We start from the raw sequence: 7,500 nt of genomic DNA, 5'->3' as shown, positions 1-7,500 counted from the left end.
TTAATATCCTTCACGGATGTAGTGGTCTTTTCTAATTTATTACCATGACCTCGTCACGTTCTTCCGTGTGTGGGTGTGTGTGTGTGTGTGTGTGTGTGTGTGTGTGTGTGTGTGTGTGTGTGTGTGTGTGTGTGTGTGTGTGTGTGTGTGAGAGATTCATCATGGTTGGTCGTAGATCATGTGCTGGACTCGTGAATGATAGCTATTACCCTCTAAAAAGAACTCAGAACTCGTATATAGACTGATTAGGGAGCAATATTGTGATAACACACACACACACACACACACACACACACACACACACACACACACACACACACACACACACACACACACACACACACACACACACACAGTTGGTAGAGCGCTGAACTGGGAAGCAGAAGTGCTCCCAGTAGCCAGTTCGAATCCTGCCCAGGGCCGAAATTATTTCGGTATCGATGTGCCTCGGGTCGTTACTCTGACTCTCGTGGGCGGGGAGTTGGGTGTGTGTGTGTGTGCAAGGTCATAGCATTACCCATAGATCGGACCTACGAGCTCTGAGCTCTCTTCCAGGAGGGAAATAGCTGTCGATCACGAGTCCAACACGTGATCCAAAGACCAAGTGAATACGTACATAAACTCGCACTCACACTCACTCTCACACAATTACTCCATTCCCTTACTCAAAGTAATTTCTCTTCTAAAAACTGAACAATTTAATTGCAGTTTAAATCTGAATGTCCGCCCTAATGCAAACTGTTCTCTTTCAGAACCGATGGTGGCGAAACCAGAGGAGAGAGACAAACGAGAAAAGCAGGTGTGCACGTGAGTAGACCCTCGTGGCATTTAGTCTTGGGGATTCAGGAACAAGGGATGACAAATGTCAAAATACGCACGCTCACACACGTACACTCGCGCAAGCACGCACACACATACACACACACATACACACACACACACGCACACACACACACACACACGCACACACATACACACACACACACACACACACACACACATTTACACGGCTCGGTGGCGGATTGGTAAAGCACTGGCCTCACAAGCCAGAGAACCGGGGTTCGATTCCCCGGTCGGGCGGAGATAAGTTGGGTTTGTCTCCTTTCACGTGTAGCCCCTGTTCACCTAGCAGCGAGTAGGTACGGGACGTTAGTCAAAGAGTTGTGACCTTGCTGTCCCGGTGTGTGGTGTGTGAGTGGTCTCAGACCTACCCAGAGATCGGCTAATAAGGAGCTCTGAGCTCACTGCCGTAGGGTGGTGTCTGGCTGTCTCGACAGAGACTGCAGCAGATCAGATCCGAGGTGAATACACACACACACACACACACACACACACTCACACACTCACACATAGAGTGGTGGACACTTGGAACAAGCTGGACGAAAAAACAGTGTGTGCAGAAGCTATTCATGAATTTAAGAGCAAACTAGACACTGCGAGATACAAAGGCGGTACACCACGAGCGTAGCTGCCCTTCCCGTAAAATACAACCAGGTAAACTAGGTAAATACACACACACACACACACACACACGGCGAAAATGGGTGCCAGCTGTAATAATAGTATTCGAATTGATGGAATCCCAGATTCTTAATCTCGTATATGCAAAGTGAGGAAGCAGCTGTGTTCTATGTGGCTGACCCTTTGATTAATACCGTGTAAGGTGAGAGCAAATATAAAGTAGTTATGTAGCTTTGAATCTAATTGAGTCTCTTATGTTCTGTATTCCATATCCTCAAAAAGAAAACTAATGATTATACACTGCTTTTTTTTATCGTGAATAACTTGATTTTTTTTCTCAATTCCCCTCAAAAGCTTCTGTTGTGGCGTTAAACGCGATTCGGTATTCAGGTCCCTGCAATGGGACCTTTCGCAGTGAGAGAATTGATACCAGACATCGCCAGATTTTGTAATTCTTGCCGAAAAATTATTACTTTTTGGGGCAAGTATTATAGACTTACAGAGGTATATCGTTGCACATTATTGTGTCTAAAATTCAAGTAAATTAATTTCATGATTGCAAACGGCATATAGCATTGTTTGAGCCTCTATTTATAATTACAGATGATATTCGTAAAACAGCCTATAATTGTACCATGATTGCAAACGGCATATAGCATTGTTTGAGCCTCTATTTATAATTACAGATGATATTCGTAAAACAGCCTATAATTGTATCAAGCCAAGCAATTTGTCATTTTCTACCGACTTCAATGGACATATACTGATATATACTTTCAATTGAATGCACCAAGCAATACTCAAATCTATGTAATGTATAGAAAATATATTTTTGTATCGAAGACTTTTTTCCGGTACGATTACTAAAGCCCCGTCCACACGTACCATCACGCATCAGCGATTTGATGCAGTAGTCGTGTTGATACCTTAACACTAGCGTCCGGACGAACTGCACCACTGCGAATACCTTACGCGAACAACCAGATCTCAGTCATCATTTGGCTTTCACGGGAAGAGAATGTCTGCCGACGCTCTACTCATTTAATCATTAAACCACCACAGCTTTGGAGTGTATACATTTTTCGTGCCAACACCAGACTTCTTTGATGCATTGATGGCAGTCATTTCCCTGTGAAACTGTGTTTTCAGGGTAGAAAGTTTTTTGGTAATGTCTTCATTCACATTACATTTTGTTAAAGAAAAGAAGTCAGCTTTCGATGTTTGTACTTTTTATATTTCTCATCTTATATTCTTTGCACTTGATATTCCAAATGGCTGGGTACTGCTTTAGTAGCTTAATGTAATGTAAGATAATAGTCTTCGTCCACTCGAAAGGCTTTGCGGAAGTTGCTTGTGCCATTGTATGAAACTAGAAGAGCGAAGCAGAGCGCGTGCTTCCTTCCACTTCAACTGTTGACACACTGCGCAGCGCTGCGACGTTTTTCAAATCATCGCTTCAATACATCGCGCATCAAATACTCGTACGTCCGCCACCACTGTTGTTATATTTTATCTCTGATTATCTTCATATACAGGACGTGACAGTGATATCCATTATTTTTCGACACTCTTAGATAAATTCCACAAACCGAAATCGACATCCTCTAATTTTTACTGCTTACACTTACTTCAGTAAAAATAATTACCTATTTTTAGTTTTATCTTATAATTAGATTAACAAAGCCTTATCACACACCAGTAAGTAAAAATTATAACATTAAGAGTCATGTTTTAAATTTTGAAATCACTTATGCAGCAATTTATGTCATATTTTTTCTTAATATCGGTTTCCAAATTAGCTAAGTCACCCCTTTGCCCCGTGAATTCCCACACAATTGAAAATTCTAGCGCTAATAGGAAACTACGAGCCTGACTGCGAAAGGTCCCATTGCTGAGGGACAGCCGTCGAAATGAGCGTCGACTTAGACACCAAAAGTCAATTTCTCTTTGTCTGAAAATATAATTTATCTGGCGGTTGAAAGAGTGTGTATATATATATATATATATATATATATATATATATATATATATATATATATAATTTATATATATATATATATGTATATAATTTATATATATATATATATATATATATATATATATATTATATATATATATTGTATCTAAAGGGTGCCCAATTGTCCACGCCGTCATTATGACGGTACCCCATATATCTTTGAGGAATTTCCCTGTTGACCATCAAGGACGTGCCAGTTAGCAGTGGGTCCTGCGAATGTGTGAGCTGCTCTTTGTCTGATCTTTCTTACAAAACCTGTTCGATATGGGTGACCCTGCAGAGATTTCCTCTACCGATATAGTCTATCCACCACATCAAGGTGTCAACTCTCGGAAGGCGATGGAAACAAAGTTAAGGACTGCACATAGGAGAATGGAGAGATCAATGATAGGAATATCGTTGAGAGACCGAGAGGAAGTTGGGTGAGAGAGCAGACTAGAGTGAAATATATTGTGGAGGCGGTAAAAGAGAGGAAGTGAAATTGGGCAGGTAAGTTAGTGCGAACGATTGATGAGCGATGGAGCAAGTGTGTTACTGAGTGGCCGCCGCGAGATTGGAAGTGTGGAAGAGGGAGACCAGACAGAAAGTGGAGAGACGAGATTGAGAAGAATGCAGGAGTGACGTAGCAGAGGTTGACGCGGTCGTGCGAATCATGGAATGCCATGAAGGAGGCCTTTGTTCAGCAGTGGACTCAGGATGGCTGATTTGATTTGATTGATTCGATATACTGAGAGAATGACGATATATATATATATATATATATATATATATATATATATATATATATATATATATATATATATATATATATATACACACACCATTTTTATTTTCTATTACATTTTTTTTTCTCTTAGAAAATTATAATTTAAAAAAACTACATGTACAGTGCAGTGGCGGGCCAGATGAACTGATCTCGCAGGTGACCCTTGTGAGTAATAAATCCGAGAAGTACTTCGGTTCTAATTATTTCGGAACTGACTTTCCTGCAGGGCACTCCTGATCTCTTGTACCACAAAATTTACTGAGTAAATGATTTAACAAATATTTTTATTTAATGATTTATTTTAGGAAACTAATTTATACACGATTGACCTTACGAGGAACTGGGGCCGGCCGGGGGTGGGATGAAGGAATTCTTCCAGTTTATTATAATTATCTAGTGTTAGCTAGAATAAAATAAATACTGCTGAGCAAGAGCAGTTGTCGAAAGTATCGAAGACCTTCAGCATGTGCTGCTACATGTCACGTGAAAATGTCAGGGAACATAAAAGAAGATAAATTTTATTAACCCGTTGAGAAACGATCACAAACGTTGGTCAGTGATGTAACGGGGGCACAACTTTTGACGTATTGGAGCATTGAATGAAAATCACATTTCATGTCGTTGTGACATTGACCTTTCAGATCTAAGGACATTGGTAGGGCTCATCCTTGGAATCGTCTCTATAAGGTACCAGAGCATGATTATGATCAAAGCAAATTAAAGAGGCCAAAGCGTTCGTGACAACGTTGCAGACAGACAGACAGACAGAGAGACAAACGTCGAACGGAACAAAGTAACATAGTTGTACTTTCGACAATTAATGATTAAGGCCCTGTTCACACTAGCGGCTTGAACCGCGCGGAAACCGGGGCTGTACCGGAGAGTCATAGAAAAACTGCGCGGTTGTGTGTGAATGCCTCCATTGAGTTACATTATAATTGAATCGCCGTGGTTCAAACCGCAAATGTGAACAGGGCATGAATCACGTCGCAGCGTCTGGAATGACTACTGCCTGTAGGTCGAAGAGAGTCTTCGATGTCATTACTGCGCCATCGTCTTATCTTCGTTTTTGACCTCGATTCTTTGGACGCTCTCTTCCCGAGGAAGCAGACAGCATGGCGCAGAAATTAGTTGAATTTTAGGGGAGCAGAATTGGTGCGGCTCAAGTTAGGGCGGTAGATGTTTTGTGTTTTACCATTCTGTTGATCAGTTACAGGCGCACACTGGATGAAGCCGTTAACGAAATCAACAGTTGGACTTCGCGTTCCTTATGGAGGTGGAAAAAAAAAAATCTCGTCTTGCTTTATTTAATCATCTTTTTATTGTTTTTTTTTCAGTTATTTATTGTATTTTGTTTTGTTTTTGTTGAACTTTTCTGAGTTTAGTTTAGTTAATGTATTCTATTTTCATAATTATTTTATTTTATTTTATTCCTATGGTTCTGTTGGTCTTGATGGGTCCGATGTTGAGGGGCCAGCCTCCGGGCCTACAAAAGTCTTATCTGGTATAAGAACCGGTTTTATCTCCATCGTAAGTTACTTCTGCCGCTCTGGAGTGACGTCATAGTGTTAAGTATATAAAATGGACACGTGGCAGGGAAAGAACTCCAGGGAATGGATATTAATGGCAGACGACTGGATAAAAGCGGAATTTTGGTAGAAATGAATAAATGTGTCCTGAACAATGCATCAAGAGGACTGTAATGTCCTACGCCTTCATTAAAAAAGGAAAGAAAAAATTATATATATATATATATATATATATATATATATATATATTTGTGTATATATATACATAATGAGATGAATAAATAAGATAAATAGAACAAGTAAATAGAAAATATATAATAATGATAAAATGATATAGCTAAATACATACTATAGAGTATAGATAGTCACATATCTCCTGAAACATCGCCTTAATTCTCTAAAATTATTACTGCTTACAAAATATGTAAGGCGGTTTTGTTCAGCAAAAGGTGAATCTCCCACCTACCACCCGAAAGAATGCAGCGAAAGAAAAGTTCTAAACCAGTGGTTCTCTCAACCTGGGGTTCATGGAGGCCCCCCCCCCCCCAAGGGGTCCATGAGGAGAAGGAATTTAGTTTTTAAAGTGGGGGGGGGGCATGGCTTCCTGTCACAAATAGTACTTTGTTATATATGTGATGTAACCTGAGTGCAACTTAAGCAGATCACATAAATCTATCAAATATAAGATTATGGTGGTTAACTTTGTTATAAAACAAAATATTTCTGTTCATCAACATTGTCACTGCCGTCTCCGAAGGTGGAGGGGCATGAGGTACAGAGGAATGGGAAACAATTATAACGCAAACGTCAAACTTCTTTATTGTTGCCCTTCGATCTTGATTTTATACAGACGGTGTGGTTTCTGCAAATTGTGTTACATTATAATTTGCATTCATAATTAATCTCTCAAAATTAAGCACACTATTTGTCAATAACAATCATTGAACCCAACTCATGATTCCTACCATGATTCTGTTACCCTCCTCCAAACATTCATCATTACATATCTTCGTGATCCTTTGCTATTCTGAGAAACCAAATGTATTACTAATTAACATAACTTCTCCACTAACTCTTACATATTATTTCAAACAATGACATTACATAACAATTTACTCTTTCAATGCTTACCAATAATGACTGCCATGGCACTTACGGAGATGTTGTCACTTCGACAACTACACACAGAAAGAACATTACTGATTACGATCCTAATTAGGAGAATGCGCACTACTTCGTGCGGAGGAATACATCTAAGGGATCGTAAATAAATATACGAGTCATGTTCCACTCAACATTCTCCTTTTTCCTAGAGTTTCTTTAATCTTATTTTATTTCATTATATATATAATGAATCACTACAGTACATCAATTTCGACAATAACATTTTCCATTTTATTTTACATACATTGTAACTATCTACGTAACAACACGGGCTTGTAGTTGCCACTAAGTTCAATTATTTCTCGAACATGTCATCGATATCTTCTCATATATTTTCATATTACACCCAGACATTGTGCAATATGTACTCAACATACATCAAATGCCACAAGCCGTGATTCGTAATTAAACTTAGTACATATCATAATTTGTCAATACATTCGAAAATTATACAATTGGTACTTAACACAGATCAAATGTCACAAGCCGTGATTCGTCATTAACCTTAGTACATATCATATTTTACCTCTATAATATCATACATTAAGATATTCTTATACATA

At 39.1% G+C, this 7,500-nt stretch overlaps 1 protein-coding gene across 1 annotated transcript in view; it reads left to right on the top strand.

Moving 5' to 3' along the window:
- LOC143027230 (uncharacterized) overlaps positions 1–7,500 on the top strand; it is a 494,887-nt gene that overhangs the window by 92,695 nt on the left and 394,692 nt on the right. The window contains exon 2 of the mRNA XM_076188447.1: positions 753–807. The gene's annotated coding sequence lies outside the window, so the exon portion shown is untranslated. The remainder of the gene's footprint in view (positions 1–752; positions 808–7,500) is intronic.

Source organism: Oratosquilla oratoria, chromosome 7 (assembly GCF_046742065.1).
Source record: "Oratosquilla oratoria isolate Oo_2021 chromosome 7, ASM4674206v1, whole genome shotgun sequence".
NCBI lineage: Eukaryota > Metazoa > Arthropoda > Malacostraca > Stomatopoda > Squillidae > Oratosquilla > Oratosquilla oratoria.
The sequence above is the reverse complement of the archived record's forward strand: the minus strand, read 5'-3'. Positions and strand labels throughout refer to the sequence as shown.